The sequence below is a fragment of the Ictidomys tridecemlineatus genome, chromosome 3, assembly GCF_052094955.1.
Source record: "Ictidomys tridecemlineatus isolate mIctTri1 chromosome 3, mIctTri1.hap1, whole genome shotgun sequence".
Taxonomy (NCBI): domain Eukaryota; kingdom Metazoa; phylum Chordata; class Mammalia; order Rodentia; family Sciuridae; genus Ictidomys; species Ictidomys tridecemlineatus.
In genome coordinates this window covers 181,376,656-181,396,354 of record NC_135479.1, presented here as the reverse complement: position 1 = coordinate 181,396,354, position 19,699 = coordinate 181,376,656, and the positions used below count along the sequence as shown (strand labels likewise).

Genomic DNA, 19,699 nt, shown 5'->3' with positions numbered 1-19,699 from the left:
TATTCTACACCATTTTCATATTATTAGTTTCTAGGATAAATTTTCTAGCATTTTCATTCAGGCAAATTTTGGACAAACACTTAATTATATTCTTCCACTGATGATTGTTTAAACAATACCCTCCAGAATACTTTTAACCCCAGATGATTTTGGTGGTGCTAGGAATTGAACCCAGGACCTCATAGATGCTAGAGAAGTACTCTAGCACAGCTATGTTTCCAGACCTAACAAAAAAGTTTTTGTGCAGATATTACTGTAAATAATAATGCAACATGCAAATTAACTATATGTGATTAAGAATAATGAAGGCACTGTGAATGTATCTCAGTTAAATGTATGATAAGTCAAGATCATTGCATTGTCTTGAGCAACTAATAAAAAAAAGAATAATGAATATTTTTACCATTCATTTCTTATCTTAATTTATGTGAAAAATTGTTTAATGTGCAATTTTAAAAATTATAAAAGATAAACAAATTAGATTTAAAATAAACTGACATGATATGATAAAGCATTTATGGAATATATAAAAGCTGGTAGTCACAATTTTTGCATAGAATGTGCACTTTCCAAATTTGTTTATTAGTTTTTTTTTTACCCATTTCAATATTAAATTACAGGTAGAAATAGTGATAAAAATGAAAACTGAAAATAGCAATTTTACAGGATAAAAGTTGTCACAGTTAGTAGACAATGCTAAACATTTGAAAAGGAAATGGAACCAAGAAAAAATAGAAATAATTGTCCAAACTAAATTAAACTTGCAGACTTCTTTAAGAAACTCTAAGAGATGTAATTATTTCTTGTATCATTTAGAATCCCACCATGAAAACAGACAAGGCTGAGGAAGAGTATAACTGAAGAAAAGACAAGCTGTTTAGAAAGTGTGATTGTGGGAATAAAAATCAAGCAGCTCTCATACTCCTAAATCTGGAGGGATAGAAGAACATCTTTAAAGACACTGAAAGCTTGATGCACAAAAACCGGATAAAAATCAAAATGTTCAAATGTAACAAAATTTAGGGATCAAATTAAGCACTCCATTAAAATGGCACATTGAAAATGCTTTCCCCACCAATAGAATGAATACTTTCAATATAAACATGAACAAGCTTATTCTGTGATACATATCATATGTTCAATAAATACTTGTCAAGCACGAAATGAACCAGGTTGAGGTGCTAAAGCATTGCATACAACTGTAAAGGTCAGCCTGTAGCTTGAGGTTCTGGCAAGTTGGGAATATTCATCATTAAGTAGACATTAACATGTGAATATAGAATCACAATTTGGAAAGACAATTCAGTGTTATATTTGAAATCCTCATGAGATGCTTCCTGAACTTAATGCTGTCAAAACTCTCATGGTTGCATTCAGTAGTATACATCATTGCAGAATGTGTGATCCAGATTCATCAATCTGGATACTATGCATATAAATTATACTATGGTCAAGTTTCTATCTTACAAATATTTGTAATAATGACCTAAATGAATTAATGAAATTAAAATATATGCTTTTCCAAAAGTGAGTATAATCTGAGGAAAAAGCTTAAAAATTAAAGCCACAATAAAACATAAATGCTAAAAGTTTAAAATTCCCTTTGAATTCAAAAGTAAAAGGGTAATTTAGGGAAACATTGCTAAGTAACTCAGTACATGTGGCTAATTGCACTAATTATTATTTTGTCACATTTATTACCTTCATCTTTCATAGCATGAGTAATTAAGTGACAAAAAACAGGTTTTATATTGTGATCAAACAATATTCTGTTACATCCACCCTACTGATGTCTTCAAAGAAAGTGCTGTCACAGTTTTTCCAGTAAAGAACTTGTAAGTTGATAAGTAGAAAAATGTCTCAGTTTAAAGAACATAAGCCCGAGGCCTGGATGGACTTGATAGCATGGGGAAAGATATGCAAAGAAAGACTTCCAACAGAAACTAATTTAACACAATTCATACTGTCTGTGGCATATGGATGCTCTTTTTTAGTGTGTCCATTGTAACTCTTACTTAATATCACAGGATCCTGGAGTTGCAACTGGAAGCTTCACAAAGGGTCTTCTCAGCAAAAGGGGAATTCTATTAATGACTGAGTTCTCTTTTAAATACTGGACAAAAGCCAGTAGACACAAAAGACCATAAGCCTCAAACAATTATGTGACTGACTTCAACATGGAAATAAACTTGTGTGTGTGTGTGTGTGTGTGTGTATGTGTGTGTGTGTGTGTGTGTATGTGTGTGTGTGTATGTGTATGTGCACGCGTGTGCATGTGTGTGTGCGTGTACAAACTTAAAAATCACTAGCCAATCTCTAGTGATGTTTTACTTCCTGATAGCAAAGATAAAAGTACCCAAACTTAACCAATACAGACCAATATCATTTAAAAATGTATGAAATGAAAAATAGTAACTGCTGCACAAAGATAATAAAGTGACATAAAGTGGCCTTCTTTCCATGTTCAGTGGTATAAAACTTTGTGCCAAACCTAATTTTTGACTCTTAGGAAGATCAGAAGTTACTTTTAAAGAAGTATTTTGCACCTGCCTGTCAAAGCATCTGAAGCACAGTTCTATTGATAGTGGCTGGCTCTGATTATAAGCATTATTATTATTATTATTAAGAAAAAGTAAGCTTTGTCTGGTGTTTGTAGACACCATTTTGAACCATCCATTATCTGCACAGTCTGAAGCCTGGTTGAGACAATTGATATTTGAGATTGATAGTCTAGTTGGCAGTCATTCCTAGATAATCTCTTAAGTGTTGGCCCTATTCCTACTTAACTCACTATAAAATTGGATTTCTAGACCACACAGTACTGAAGACAGTATTATGTAACAATTGGCTATTAGGTTGCATGTTAGTAGAAATGGCTATATAAATTCTATTCACAAATCTTTTATAAGCCTGTTTAGCACATTTTGCAAAATAAAACTCATTACTTTAATGCTAAGAAAACATTATGTCCTGATGAATGATGTGCTGAACTATAAGATATATATTTCTTATTATGTTTCTTTTTCTGGGACTTCCAACATGCCCAGATATAATTTTGTGCTAAATTACAGCTGCTTGGTTTGGGTTTCTTTTGCTTTAATACCTGTATATTTTTAAATATTTTCATAACAATGTTTTATTACTTAATTAGGAAAAGTTAACACTCATTTTGAAAGTTTCTAGGATATACATAGTAAGGAGGAAATTGACCTGAAATTTTAAAATAGTCATGAAACTAATAACAATTTTTAAGACGTTAAACTTGTACCAAAAGTTAACAACAATAAAAACTGGGGGTTTTAATTTAACTTTTTTTCTTACAAGTTATTTTATATGAAAAATACATTTTCAAATATTAAAGTACTAAGTTTTAAAGCTTTATCGATGAGCTTTATTTAGTGATTACTCAAAGGGTAAATAAATTTTACTTTCATTTCTAGTATCAATTTCAGCATGATATCTTCTATAACACTCAAGAAATAGTCAACTCTAAAGACTAACTTTGTTTAGGGGGAGGGCAAAGGAAAAATATAAAAAAGTGTGAAAATTTGGATCTAAGAGTTTTAGCTTTTAAAAAAATTATTGTTCATCTAAAAATCATATTATTCTTCAATCTTCCCTTCTTCAATAAGTAGAATTAAAATTATCAGGCTATTTAATTACAAACAACCATGTTCTTTTTTTAAAAAACAGTTGATATCATATCGTACAGGCAAATAAGAACAACTTATTCTTGTAAAACTTTGAATAAATATAATTTCTAGACATTTTCCAATTACAATGCTCTGATGCTTATGACATTATTTTTGAATATCCCTAAATGTTTTTCAGATTTCTTAAAGATGTATTATGAATCTCTCTCTCTCTCCATATATATATATATATATATATATATATATATATATATATATATATATATATACACACACACACACACACACACATACACACACACACACACACTGTATACATATGTGCATAGACAGAATGTGTACTGTTTTATTATAATACATATCCATGGTAACATTCAATAAATAAATAACATTCAATATATAAATTAGGTACATTAAGATATTAAAAATAATAACTAGAAATGAAAAAGAAATAATAATACACTGAAATAAAAATAAGTCTTGTGGTTCTCTCTGTGAATATATCTTATTGTACTTTTACATTCATACTAAAGAAAATATTTTGCTGGTTTTTTTTTTTTCTTTTTTCTTTCTTTCTTCATTTTGTTTTGACATATGAATTGACAGCATCATTATTCTCTTGCTTAGGGGTATTATTAAATAAAATTAAGTTTACTTGAACACAAGAACTGTGATATCACAACAGTTGATTGTTAATAGAGACTAGCTACAAATGAACTAATGGGGAGGTAGTATATACAGTGTGGATACAGTGGACAAAGGGATGATTGTATATGGAATGGGAAGGAATAGGATAGTAGAAAATTTTATCATGATACTTGGTACAAAAATTAAAACTATTTCTGGAAATTTCCATTTAGGATTTAAAATCTCAGTTGACTGTGACTATGTAAACCATAGGTGAGGAGAGACTACTAAATAACATTATATATTATGATAGGGTCAAAAGAAAACTTTATAATTTATTTTCAATTTTTAGATAAATATTTCAAATCATTCAAATAGGCAGAGTATTTTGAGCTGATTTGAAAACATTCTGTTGGATGTCCAGATGTAATAGCATTTTACTTGGTATACAAAGATTCTCAACATAATAATCCCCAAGTACTTTTCCATTCCTTTCCAGCAGCTCCCTTTATGGTTTCTATATTTGAGGAGAACTGGGCTACTTGAAAGTACTTAAGAATACTTTATTATCTCTTCATCAAAAACTCACATTTCTCCTTGCAGTATTTAATCACTTTTTCAAGGTCTACCTCAACTGTCTCTTTGTTCACCATCTGCCTTACACATATAAAAACTTGTGTGTTTTTTTTTTCACTTTAAATTGCTTCATATTTCTCTTGTGGTATTGATTTTTCTGCTTTCTGTCTTGTGGCCATGAATATTGTTATTCTATCTCTCCTACTAAACAATGTTTCCCTTTGGTAGAGACTATATCTAATATATTCATTGTTCCCTAGAACTATGACTTGATAAACATACGAATTTATTGTTTTATATTATACTCCTGCCTGTGGAAAGACATCTTTGCATACCCAAAAGTCCTGCTGCAAAAACAATAAGCCTGACTCAATCTACAACACAGTGGTCTAAAAGTTTTATTCTTTAATTCAACAAATGTGTATTGATCTCCTGTAGTTATCTATATACTACCCCGTTGGAAAGTAGAGAATTAGAAAAGGTCATATTGACCTTCATTTTGCTATTCTTTTCCAGAATGTAGGTTAAGATCAATTTGATTTTTCCCTTTATATATATATATATATATATACACACACACACACACACACACACACATACACACTTTTTTTTTTTTTTTTTGCTTCTTTTTTAGGATTAGAGGAATGGTTTTGTGGATATGCTTCCCTTAGTCCTTAGGAACTATTGAAGGAAAAGAATGAGGAATCAAGAGGGGACAGTCTCTGAGACTCTACCTTCTTTCTCTTTGATCAGAGCTGCAGTAATGTTCTGTTTTGATGTATTTTGGAAGTTCTAGAGAAAACCAGAAAAACAAAAGAAATGTTCATTTGGACAATAAAGTAAAATAATACATTTGATAACTGTAGTGGAGAGAAATTCAGTACTAAAAGGAAAGCAATCTCAGAAAAGTGACTCATACAGTATTGTTACATTGCATTGCTTTAGTGATGAATCTCTTTCAGTATTCAAATGGAACTTTTTTCTTTCTCTTTGTTTTTTTTAGACTGTTACAAACAATTTGAAGGAAATTTAACTGACGGAAAATTGGATATGATTGCATAGGTGTAGTGTTCATGCTGACCAGCTACTTGGCTAGTTCTTTGGACCATTTTCCCAGAGATTCTCTGGTTGTTCTTACTGAATCAAGAAGGGTGCAGAAATTCTCAAAGCATTAGAGATAGCATTGCCCCAACCAAAAAGAGAAAAATTCTTTTTGTTTTTTTTACCACATTCCCTTTTCCTTCTAATAATTTCCCCATTCTACCCACATTCTCAGAAATGTGTTCCTAACAAAAAAGAGGAAAAGCTGGATATGCAGCATATTCACCTTTGTGATGGGGTAGTGGATCCCACAACTAAGAACAAGGGAAAGAAAATGACTATTGGTCAAATAGCAACTAGAAATGCTGTCTAGGAGAGTGCCTAAGAAAAGAAAAGCTGGGTTCTTAGCTGTATTAAATTAGCATGAAGCTAACTAGATGCTAAAATAAACTATATCCAAAATAGTTATTTTGAATAAAACTGTATTACTTTTGGTTTAGATTTTTCTTCTTTTATTATGTTAAAATTGCAAATGGTTAATTGTGTATCACTCATTTTATTGCTGATTCATTTTCAGTTTATTCATATTTGATTGTCATCCCCTACTTTGCCTTTTGAAGAGAGATTAAAAAGCAAGTTTGTTTGAACTCTGCGTGCATTTTTGATTGTTGATGGCATTTATGCATAGTGTGAATTAAGATGTGCTTGTATTTTTCCCTTCTTTGATGCTTGTTTTTATGTCCACCAAATTTGGCCCTTTATTACTGCATTGTTTCATCTCTTTATTTCTATTTTAATCTGCCAAAGAAAAAGATTAACATATTTTAAAGAGATTTACTTAACCAAAAGATAAATCATTGTTATATTTTATGTGAGAAAAACTTAGATACTGTAGAAAATATTTTTATCTCTTCTACCTCAAATGTTCTCTATCATATATTAACATCTTAAACTATAGAAAACCGCTTGCTGAATTTTTACCTAAGGAATTGGTATTAGTTATTTTTCCATTTAATGTTCATAGTAAACTTTATCAGTCCAGACTTTTTCACCTTACTCAGAAGCTCTCTAAATCATAAACATTTCTCAAAATAGTGAAATACTAGAGGTTTAGAATATTGTGTTATCTGTTTAATTTGTTACCAAAAGAATGAACCACTCTGAAGGCAGAACTCAACTTTATAAAATATACCAATTTTTCATCTTACATAAATTAATAATTGATTTTGCACTCAGACACACTTATTGATCTATAATTAAAAGACCTCCAAAAGCTATTTTTATGCTGCCTTGCATTCTAAAATGTAACTAAAGTTTTAGAATGCAGGCAAACCTTAAGTTTTGGAAGGAGTTTAAAGAATAGAGGCATGCCCTCTGGTTCTAGGTTTTATTTAGATGTTTTTAAATTTTCATTGTGAAATTTTGTGTTTTGTTTTAGCATTTTGTTGTCTTAATATATAAAGTGTCTTGATAATAGTACAAATGGAACTGGATGAGATCTTATATAAATCTTATCTACTGAATAATGAATTTTAAGTTGCTATTAATCGTATATGTGTGCGTATATAAGTGAAAGTGTGGGTTTATAGGTGTGCATTCACCATCCTGCCACCATTCTCATTCTCTGAAGGAAGGTGAGGGAAATATCTATTATAAAATTATTTAAAAATGTTTTTTAGTTATACTTCATTCACATTTGTGATATGTGTTATGTTAAAGAAAAAATTGATCACCCCTTAAGGCATTGTCCTCATCAAGCAAGAGAATTGGTGGGAGAGGGAAGGAGCTAAGATTCTAAGATTCCTCTGAAAGAGAACAAAGCTGTGAGGTCATTTTTGGAGAAAAACAGAGCACAGAAGCTCTCTCTAGAGAAAAGTCCTAATACAGAAGAGAATCAATTGTTCCACGATGCAATGAATATGAGCTCTCTCTTCTGCTGGATTGAGAAAAGGAAAGGTCTGGGAATGGAGGAAGGGAAGTTAATATTTCTTTTGCCACTCAGTTCCCTTTCAAAGTGTATATTTTAATTAATAAACTTTATTTTAATACTGTTTCAGGTTCAGAGAAAACTTGAGCAGGATGTACAGAGATCCCATATGTCCATTTACTTACACTTCGAGTCTAAGGAACACTTGCTCCTGTTTTGTCAGGAGGGGGCTCACTATTTGAGCAAGAGGTGAAGCACAACAGTTTAACAAACAAAAAGGTTTGCTCTCTTATCCAAGCAAACTAACACCTGAAATAGTAGAATTTGCCAGATGATCTTTCTGAGATTTCAGACACAGGTTTAGCTATAGGCAAGTAGGTATCCTATGAAGAGAACAGGTGGTGAAGAAGAGCATCTTAAGATCAGTAGACATTGTATTTCTTTACAGTGTTGTTTTTATTACTATGACTTTGTAAGATTCGTGATGAGTATGTGACTGAATACTCAGCCATATTACCTCTCAGAAAGAAAGAGTTAGAGCTTTCTGGTCCAAAAGGCTCTCTGCCTGTGTTTTTACTTCCATTTCTAATTGTCACACTACCCAAGTACAAGTTCTTAATGCCTTTAGGCTGCACTTGACAATAATCTCTCATCCTCCAATCCTGACCTGTTTTAAATCCATTATATTTGATAGTAAACATGAATCTTCCTACAGCACAATGTTTCCACTGCCCAATTCCTGTTTTGAAAGAAATAGCAATTAAATGCTCAATTCCTATCTTCCTATATTCTATTGCTATCTAATTAATAACAAAAAAATATTATACCAGCTTGAATAAGTATAATGTAATAAATCTAGAACATGTTTGGACATCAGAGTGACCAGAATGATAGTAACGACTCTCCAGGAGTTTTGGAGTTTCCACAGATTACATGGAGCTGAGATGTAGAAAGGTGTTCTGGTTCCACAGTACCTTGGCCCAGTTATTTAGATAGAAACATCAGCAGAACAGGAAGGAAGGGCAATTAATCAGGTTACCACTGTCTGATAAAATGATCCCCTAAGACCATTCAACTCCCTTTGTTCTAATTCTGTGCTCTCAAGAGAAACTTCTAATCTATAATTTTGTCTCCTTTGAGAACCTACCTACCCAGCAGGGTGTGCCCTTGCCAAAGACTTGTTCCAGTTGTCAAGCCCTACAATATCCTTTCAATATAATTTGAAACATTGGCACTTGAGATCAGGAATTAGCCTCATGTGAATTTAACTCTGGTGACTTGCTCCCCCAGGATCCACAATGTCTGACAAAACCACATTTCAATTCTGCACCACAATCGAGGAAATTCTATTAAACGATATTTCTTGAGGCATCCCCTGAAAAGGTAGCCTAAGTCACTCCCAAATGTTAGTGAAAACTGCTCCTGGTTTGACATACATTTACTAAGCGCCTGCTTGGCTTTTTTCATGATGACTCTTATTTGGAATTTGTGTTTTCACTCACAAAAAAATAACTCACACTGCCACAAAAATATCCCTTTAGTTTTCTTCTAAATCATTTCAGACTCTAAAGATATCAAAAGAGTAACATTTTATGTCGATACCTTCTAGAATAACATTTCACAAAAATTCCTGTCGGTAAACTTTTATATAAAAAAGTTCAGGTTAGTGGTAGCCTAAAAGTACAATTTACTATGACAGAAAAATAAAAGCTTCACTGGCATTAGCACTGAACTGTAGTATCACAGTGTGTGTTGCCCCTTCTCTTTCAAAGCATTCATTGCATGCTCCCTTTAAACAATATCATATTGTGCACCTCTTTCATATATTGAAGGTAATGAGACCACATTCACTGAAAATTTTCCATTTAACCCAATAGGTATAATTCAATATATAATTGTGTTTGAAAACCTTTGATAGATTCTCAGCTCTGAACTGGGGACATTTTTTTTAAACCACGTTATGCCTCAGTTTCCTTCATAAAAGGAGAACATTTTACCCGTAACAGAGCATTTCCAGATTATACAGAGACTTTGATGTTCTTTGTGTTCAATACAGACCCTTAGAATATCTCACATAGCAAGTTTCATTCTTGTGATTATTGTTTTCAAATGCTTGATGTATTGCTCCACTACTTTGGAATTCTGCTGAGGTCTCCAGAGTCCTGCCCATTCCATACACCTTGTGAATGTGAAACAAGTTCTGCGGGGCTGTGCCATGCTAAAATATTTCCCCACTTTCTAAGAGGTTTTGGATTGCACATTCTCTGAGTGGCTTATCTCCTGTGCTCTCATTGCAGCGTCAGAGTGAATGTAAATTTGTTTGGCTTGATTAGGCTTTGATGGTAAGCACATCCCCATCTCTCAGAGAACACATTTCCAGAATCCCTGTGACCCTTGGTCAAGAATTCTCTGCAAAGTCAGAGCGTGTCAAGCATAAACTCTGTGTACCATTGTTTTTAGTCATAGTCACATTTTCTTAGTGTCCTGTTTTCATGTTAATATGAAAGAATTCTAATGACTTAATTTTTTCCCCAAAATGTGTATTAATAAATATGGACCTATGAGTGAGATAGAAATGTATTCTCTACATTTTTAACTTCCATCCTGATCCCTGAAGGCATGTTGTTTGCTTGGGACATGTAACAATATGCTTTTAAAATATGATGCAATAAATAATTTTAGTGGGTATTTCATTAGTAGATTAAAAAAATAGCTCAAATTGTTCCACTCATTTTTAATTCTTTAAAGTTAGCAGGCTACTACACTGTTTACTTATAATGTGGCCAAAAAGACATGGCAAGAGTCACAAATTACAATAAATTTCATGTTTGTTGTTCTCTCAAAATTGTAAATGTGGTTTGTTAGTAGACCCAAGGTTATTGGGGTGTAATATCTGACACACATTTAAATCTTACTTTAAGTTTGGTACACTCTACATTGCCTTTCTTTCCCTCAGTGATCAATATGTAATTCTTCCAAAATGCAGTATGAGCATTGAAGCATAAGATTTCACTTTCTCTTAATAATGAGCTTATTCTGGATATGAAGGTCTGAAAGAGTTTTGGTGAGTAATGAAACTAGTTACTTAAGCTTTTCAGACATTTATAAATGACTATAATGGGCTAGACATCTACTTCTTCCCATCTATAAGATGCAATATGGAAGTATTTAAAATGTGATTGTAATTTCCTTTTTTTCAACTGATATTTTCTTGGGTAATCCAATCCAAAAAATGATCCCTTCAGATCAAGCTGCTAAAGCTCTCTCCACATACCCCACCCAGCCCCCATCTTGAACTTTTTGCTTGGAGACATTTAATGAAAAGGACAAAAATATTCCATCTCTATGTCTCTTTGGAAATTCAGGTTTCTTGAAGATCAGGGAAAGTACTCAATAGATCCCTCAACGTTTAAACTTTCTGAATATGACATGATTTGTAATACAGAAGTAAAGACACATCAAAGTTGGCAATTCAAAAATGTGACCTGTCTATTGTACTTTACTTTCAGGTGAGTTCATGAGTTTCTCCCTGCTGTGTCTCTTTCCTGTCCCATTTTGGACAAATGGAAGAATAATAGAAATGATTTTTTTTCCACTAAGATTAAGCAGCAGTTTATACAAGAATGCTGTTAATTTTATCGTATTATTTAATATTTCAATTATAAAGACTCATATTTAAATAAAATGTGAATTTTTATTCAATGCTTTAATGAAGAAAATATATTGTAGTCTTCAAATATGGGATTTTAGTTTGACCAGTGACATGTCTTATGGAAATATTCTGCTTCTTGCACTAGCCTGTACTCTAACCTCAATTGATGATCAATTAATCAAAAGCCATATATTTGTGCATGTATATATAAGGTAATATTAACAAGTAAATCAAGCATTTTCTCACAAAGAAGATGAAACACATTTTTGCTTAAATACTGCTTGAAAGAAATAGAGCTATCTGTAGTGAGGGCAATAATTTTTAGTAATTGTCATCACCATCCCCCATCTGGGCATGTGATGACATTGAGAAGCAACATTTTATAATTGAAATAATAATTACTGAGTAATAAAAGGTCAAATAACATATTAAATATAACTACTTTTAGTTCATAATATCTCTCTACCAACTCTGACTTCATGTATATCAAATCCCAGGTCATGTCACCACCTAGCATTTGTTATAATCACTTTTAGAAAAAAGAAATCATTAGATGTTTTATTTTTTATACTTTATTTAATTATTTATTCTTGGTAACAGTAACAGGGATTAAACCCAGGTGCACTTAACCACAGAGCCACATCACCAACTCCTGTTTATTTATTTTTTTTCTTTTTAAATTTTAGACAAGGTCTCACTAAAATGCGTAGGGACTTATTTAATTATTGAGACTAGCCTCAAACTTGTGATTGTCCTATTCAGCTTCCAAATCCACAGGGATTACCAGTGTGTGCCACTGTACCTGGGTGGATGTTTTAAATTTATAGAACTGCAAAAAAAAAAAAAAAAGAATATTTTTATGCTTAAAGTTCAACCTCATCATGATCCATATCCATGAAGATTACAGGCATATTATTTTATTTTGTAAACTTTCCTTACACAGGGACAACTGGCAAAATGCTTTCTTTTGTTAGTCATAAATAGAGATACACACACTAATAAAGAAGGAAGAGCATAACAAAGTGAATATAGTCTCTTAGTGTAGCATATTTACACAGGCTCTGAATTTGTTGATTACTCAAACATTATCTAAGATGCATGAAAATTATTTAAAATTATAGGGGAATGGACAATGGAATTTTTCTGGAAGCAAAGAATTGCTAACATATGAAGTGCTTGTGTTTATTTGTAAAGCAAGTAACACTACATCCTCTAAAGGAGAATATATTTGATCTTCCACTCATTTCTCTCATATCCTTGTAGATAAATCATTTTCTGTATGAATAGATATAATTCTAAATACTGTGTGCTTGTCAGATCCATGAAGTGACTTGGAGAAGGCCTTATTTTCAAAATTATCTTGTCAATTTCATTGTGACAGTAGCAGAGGCAGGTAGCAGCAGTTTTCTTCTGATTATGTTAAAATCTCATCTATTATTTAGTTTAAAGCTGACAGCATATATTAAGGCTTAATGAAGGCTTTCAGTAATTTCAGACTAAATTTATCTTCCCCAATTTTATACGTTTTTGTCATTTGAGGGTTATAATTTCATCAAAGGTTAATTTCAGGAGGAGTTTTTCCAAATTATTTCAACATTAAATAAGTAGAGCATGAATTTTGGGGAAATATATCCACGTGAAACTATCTTTAGCAGAAGTGCAAAGATAAAATATGCATTTAAAAAAGCTTTGACTTTTTTTCTAGTAAAAGAATGAGGTAGTTATCTTTTTTTGTCCACATATAGCAGTCATCAAGTACAGCATATTTGCTACACCTCCATACCAGTCTACCTGAAATACAAATTATTAATAGTTTTAATCTCAATGGAAAACATCAGACTTTAATGCCATATTTAATAATACTAGATTAATTACACAGATAAATAGAAGAAGGCAAATATTTAGGTGACCATGTATATAGGTAATAAACATTTGCTAATAAAACATTATTGAATTTAGTATTTTCCTTTAATTTTTCAGTGGAATTTGTATTACTTTCTTGTAAATTCCTTTTTCCAAAAAGTTTTTCCCCATTGGATATTATCAGCTAATGGAGAAAGTTTTCAGTCACTCTTAAAAAATGTGAATCCTTTGAGCTTAGAAGAAAGACAAATTGCTTTGACTTCTCTTTCACATTTTCTCTAGAACCAACTTAACGTTTTGATCCAGAAGAGAATTGTCTTCCTGTAGCCAAGATTCATAGTAACTCCCAGTTTCAATGCTTTCCTAAAATTCTCAAATATTGTGAGAAAACCAAAGTTGTGGTACGTGTGTAGGGGCTGAAGTTCCTCCTAAGCTGAGGCACCACCCAGATTCTTTCAGCAACTATCCTATGTTGGCAAGAGGATGCAGTCTGCTTTTGATGAAAACGCATGGCAAGCTAGAATTGTGGGTTTAAAATAAAAGTGAACTCCAGCAACAAAATGTGGAAAATTTGAATATCTATAAACTATTTCTTCAGTGACATAATTTGTCATTTAGTGTAGAATTGACATACAATAGTAGACATAACAATCTTAAAGTTGGCAGTTTGGGTATATTGTATTTATTAAAAAACTTTTAAAATTTAATTATCCATGAGTTAAATTCTAGGAAGTAGTACATAAATGCTGCTACTTATATCATTATATGCATTCTGTCTTTGAACACTTCAAATATTGGAAGTTTAAGGATGATAGTTATTGCTGATAACTTATCACAAAGACACTCTTAATTTTGAGTTCATTTCAAATTTGCCAAAAATATGACACAAACCCTAGAGAAATAATAGATTTATCAGGAACATCTGGCCTATATACTAGCATAGAATGTAGGGAAAAAAATCAGTGTTTTTATAAAACACTCTGTTAACCATTTGATAAAGATTCATTTGCTATTTTTAAAAAACTTCTAGTTATGACATTAAAATATTTTCCTCCTAAATGGAAATTGTATTGAAAGAAATAATAGAACTTACTCTACATCATGTACAACCACAAAAATGGGCAGTCATACTCCATGTATATATGATATGCCAAAATACATTCTATTGTCATGTATAACTAAAAAGAACAAATTTTAAAAGTTTAAAAAATAATATAACTTTTCAAATTTAATCTACACTTATACACAAATATCATTAATCTTAACCATTATCTTGGTTTAGGGGTCCCCAAAAGCTAATTTTGATATACAATATATTCATAGTAATTTATTTGAGCAGTGATACTAGGAAGCATGGTTGTAGAATATGAAGGTAATTTTGGTAAGGAAAGGAAGTTAACCAAGAGGCACTAATGATCAGGTTACCATTATGGACACCCAAATCTCAGGCTTTCTTGGCACTTCTGGATAAGCATCTAGAACCCAGCTCAGAGTCATTCTATTCAAGGACAGGGAGCTGGTTGTTGGTGGATATGTATCCATTTTCTGGTCTATTGTAGGTTGAAGACTCTTCGTGGGGCTGATTGTTAATTCCTTCCTATTCTAGTCTGTCACATAGAGTAACATAGCCCTCTGCAAGCAGACAAAGTTTTTCAGGCTGAAAGTTGCAAGAGTTGAAGTAAAAATGCAAAGAATTAGGAGTCAGTGAATGTTATGACATGTGATCAGGGTACCACTGCTTCTGTTAACCATGGAATATAGACTTTTTTTATACAGAAATGGGTAGACTGAAAAATCATCTTTTCAGATATCTATTTGGCATTCATTCTCTAAGTATGATAAAATATTTGTGTGAATGTGTTAAAATGGTGTGATATTTCAAATTCAACTGCTATACATACACCTTGGCAACATGCACCTTTTGGGTTGTGAGTCTGTAGGAGTCAAGCAGAAAACTGCTCATCCATGGAAACAGATGTGGAAAAGTAATAGGAAAGACTAAATCTGTGTGGGTAATCTTCCATTCAGAAATAGAAGCTGAAGAGACCCAAGATTTGAATTCAAATGAAAGAATACTAGAATTGAGTTTATTTAAATAGTGTACAATAGGAGGTAACTTAGGAATCTGGCAAAAATAGGTGGTATTCTAGGAAGATTGTAAACAAGAGAAAGGGGGAAGAATATAATTTCTGTTAAGAAAATGGTCCATTACCATGAGATAGATTGATTCATAGGAAAGCTGAAGTTTTTAATGAAATGTCATGATACATTGTACAATATCACCAGTGGAAATTAAAGAGAAGAAATAAGACCATAGGTCCTGTCCTTTCAATTAGGCTAAAATAGACTATCTAGCATGATAACTGTAGAGTTAATGTGGTCTGTGTATTCACAGATTTGGTCTGTGTAGTCTGTGTATTTACAAATATATTTTAAGTGCTTAGACCTATGTCTCCCACATAAAAGGTGCTCAGCATTTATTATTAGAATGGAAAAATAGAGGAAATCTTATTCTTGTTGTGTTGAATCCTGCATATGTCATAACATGATGAGCCAGGTAAAGATCATTTTTGGAAGGTGAGGAAGTATTGGAGGGAACAGAAAAAGTCATCCATACTAAAAGTGACTACTAGTAATGTTATTAGTAATGTCTGTCTATATTCAAACTGCCTATTTGAATTGTTCCCAGGGATCAAATTAGAAGGACTTAATAGTTCCACATTTCAGAATCTCAGAAAAATGAGGGGTGTCATTATCTAACAGTGTCTTCAAATAATTCTAATTTTTTCTGTGGATATAAAATATACATTCCCATAACAAAAATAACAATGCCAGAGATATATACATTAGGAGGTGGTGATGTAAAACTCACAAAGAGTTAGCCAGCAAGGGACAGGTGGTCTGTAGTAAGTGCCCTAAGAGCAATTGTAAAAAAGTAGAATATTGGGATGACTTTCAATAACTGAAAAGTACTTCTGTGTATATGCTGAAATATAGGTGGACCTTGTGGTTCAGTAGAAAAGAAAATTGAAAGAGGAATGAAAGAGGGCATTACATGAAATTTTATTTGATCTTAATTCAGGAGAGGGTTTGTAAGAGTGTTCTGGTATAAAATGGAAACAATATGAATTGATAATCTTATTCTGGATATGTTCAAAGAGTGACAATGTAATCATCTTTCACAGAGATCTTTGGACGATTTTAGCAATTATAAATAATAAAAATATTTCTAAGGTTATTTAGAATTTTAAAATTCATCATTTAACACTGATACGAATATGTTACTAGATTTCAGATTTAGAGACAGTGGGAGAGGACATGCAGTATAAGATCCAAGGAAGGCAGATATAAAAGCACAAACTAAAATGTTCTTCCACTTCTAGCTTCTCCTTCTATCTCTCAAAATTAGACTGCATATTCTCTGTTCTTGAAAACAGTCCATTATTTAACATGTCACAATACCCAATTAATTTAAAAATTTAAAAATCATTTTCTTCAAGGGATTTATTTTATTCAATGGATACTTGTACCACTTAGGGTAAAGCCTGAAACTGGTCCAAAAATGATATTTCAAAGACCGGTGGTTTCAGGAACACAGCTCATGTCATCTTACGCAGTAACATTAAAGTCAGTGGGCATTATAGGCCTTATTGTGGGCTTCATTCATATGGTTCCAAGGGAGCAACACTTCATTGATGCACATGTCATGTGCCCCTGTTCTTCCCTCTTCCTCGTGGCCCAAGTTTGGTTCTCTCATTGTGGAAAAGCCCTGGGAACAATACAAGATCAAAAATGTTAAGACCCACACTCAGAAGTGGCACAATTGCTTCTATTCAGTTCTGTCAACACAGACTTAATGATGGCTAATTTAAGGGGGCTGGCAGCCACATTCCCTGATGTAAATGTATTAGTAAAGAGAAAACCAGACTTAGGTAAGCTGTAAGCAGTCTGGGACAAGTATCCAAAATAGAGGGTAGAATGTGAGGTATCAAACTAGTCAAATCATCTTGCTGTTTGAATTTTTTAAAGTTACATTTCCCTTAGAGTATTTGCTTTTTGGAAAACAAAGGAATTTAGAAAATTTTTTAAATAATTTAAGGAAAATCTATCCTTATTTTCTTTGCCTTGTTATAGTGTTCTTTTATGCTTTTACTGGGAAAAGTTTATTTGGTGGCTGACAGAATAAATATTACTAATTGGCAAGGGAAATAATAGATTCAATATCTTTATTAGATCATTTTAAGTTATATATGACAGTAGAATCAATTTTGATATAATTATACAAACATTGAATATATCTTGTTCTCCAATTAGGGCCACATTCCTATGGATATACTTGATTTTTGTTACAAATTCTTTGTAACATTTGTATTTTGAAGATTAACCTCCATTTATAAATAAAACAGGTAACTCTTAATACTAATGTACCATGTTATTTTTTCATACATCATAACTAATGTACAATTTTCCATACATTATATCTAGAGATCTAAGGCAATTCTACTTCAAATCTAATATCTTCAATCCCTAGATAAATATAATAAGACTCTTAGTTTAGTAAAGAGACTCCTGAAAAGGAACTTGATAAAGGAAGATTGAAACAAACTATTCTAGAATCCACCCGCACATTCTGGTGGCATATTTTAATAAAATGATTTATTTTTACTAAGTTATGTATACACCAAAGCCTTCAGCTACTACTCAAAAATCTTTTTGTCTTCTAATTTTTTTAACTTCTCCATTGTCAATTTTGCTCATTTAGTTGATTTTTAAAATATCTTTTTCAATTATGCCAAACATTTTTCTTAACTAATCTAACTTGCCATGGAAGAACTGTATAAAATTAAATTTTTACACATAAACACACACACACATTTATGTTTATAGATAAATACAGACATGTATGCTCATATCCAATTCTACTGTGTTCCATACTTTTTAATTATAGGATTACCACTAATTACAGATCTTTTTAATATTAAAACTAAAATTTATTTTTATTGAAATTATTAATTTAAATATGGAATATTTTAAATAAACTAATAAAATGTCAATTATTCTTCTTCTTTGGTTTAAATATTTTGGAACTGCTAGTGTATTATCTATATTGGGGGAAATAAACAACATTTATTAAAAGACTAATATGCCCCATTTCCTGTGCATACATCTTATTTAAAACTGTACATGGTAGATACTATTATTGCTGTCTTGCTATTTCTTTATCATTCTCTTTCTAGTAAATGAGGATATTAAATTTCAAAGAGATGAAGTTCCTTGACCATGTTATTGTACTAGTAAGACTAGAGTAACTGGCTTTAAAAATTGAGCCCTTTTATTCTATCAATGTGAAGTATCTTTGTGAATTACTGCTAATTTTCCATTTGTGTGTTGAACCATCAATTTCTTACACAATAATGATAATAATTATGTCAATTCTGTCTCTTGCTCATATATATCTAATTAATACTGTGTATATATATTTAAAACAGAATCAAACCAATAAACACAGCAGTTAACTTGATTAACTATGCGTTTATTTCACTGAATTTATAAATTACCAGTTACTACAATGAGTGCTACATTTCCACTGAAAATGAATATTATTCTTCAAAAATTCTGCTGTTTAAAATGGAACTTCATTGAATGACTGTATTAATTATTTTACTGAGCACAGTGAGAGATAATGAAGGAGGTAACAATCATGGCAGAAATGCATTAATATTAAATATTTACTGCATAACTCATCCTTATTGGACACAGCTGTCGATAAAATATGCCCTTACTCTTGACAAGTAGCTCCTGTGTTTTGCTTGTAGATTAGCTTGCAGCCCTGCTCAGTATTCTTTATCTTCATCACTGCACCAGTCCTTTAATTAGGCAGTGAAATCTTTTGCATAGTGATTAGGAAATCACAGTTAAGAAGGTGTTACAAAGAGATGTTTCTGGAAGCTATGCAAAATGGATCTCAGCTTTGGAAACTCCTCCATGTACACTATCCAGAAGCATGTTTGGATTTGAAAAGTGAGTGAAAACTAACCTTCAGTTCATCAAGTTTACCAAATTTCGAATCTTCAGTGCTGAAATGTTGGGTTCAAATTTAAAAAGTCTTGAGCCCTGGTTGCCTAATTCTAGCAACTTCAGAATAGAATGGCAGGAAATGAACGTGGTAAGCACTCTCATGTTAGAATTTAAATGAATTATAGATCTCAAAAATATAATGATGAAAATGGTTCTGTTACAACTGTAGGGTAATATATTGAAAATATACTTCAGAAAATTAAGGAACTGATCCATTTTTCACAATTATTTCAGTATAAATATTTAAATGATAATACTTTAGGAAAGGCAACATTATTTTTT

The 19,699-nt window shown here is 31.8% G+C and overlaps 1 protein-coding gene and 1 long non-coding RNA gene across 4 annotated transcripts in view; one reads left to right on the top strand and one right to left on the bottom strand.

The window, feature by feature from the left end:
- Nucleotides 1–19,699, top strand: part of Cadm2 (cell adhesion molecule 2) — a 1,002,559-nt gene that overhangs the window by 460,796 nt on the left and 522,064 nt on the right. The gene's annotated exons all lie outside the window — the stretch shown is intronic.
- The window catches only part of LOC144376455 (uncharacterized), a 122,882-nt gene continuing 117,189 nt past the window's right edge, over nt 14,007–19,699 (bottom strand). Inside the window, exon 3 of the long non-coding RNA XR_013436958.1 lies at nt 14,007–17,108. This is a non-coding gene — a long non-coding RNA (uncharacterized LOC144376455). The remainder of the gene's footprint in view (nt 17,109–19,699) is intronic.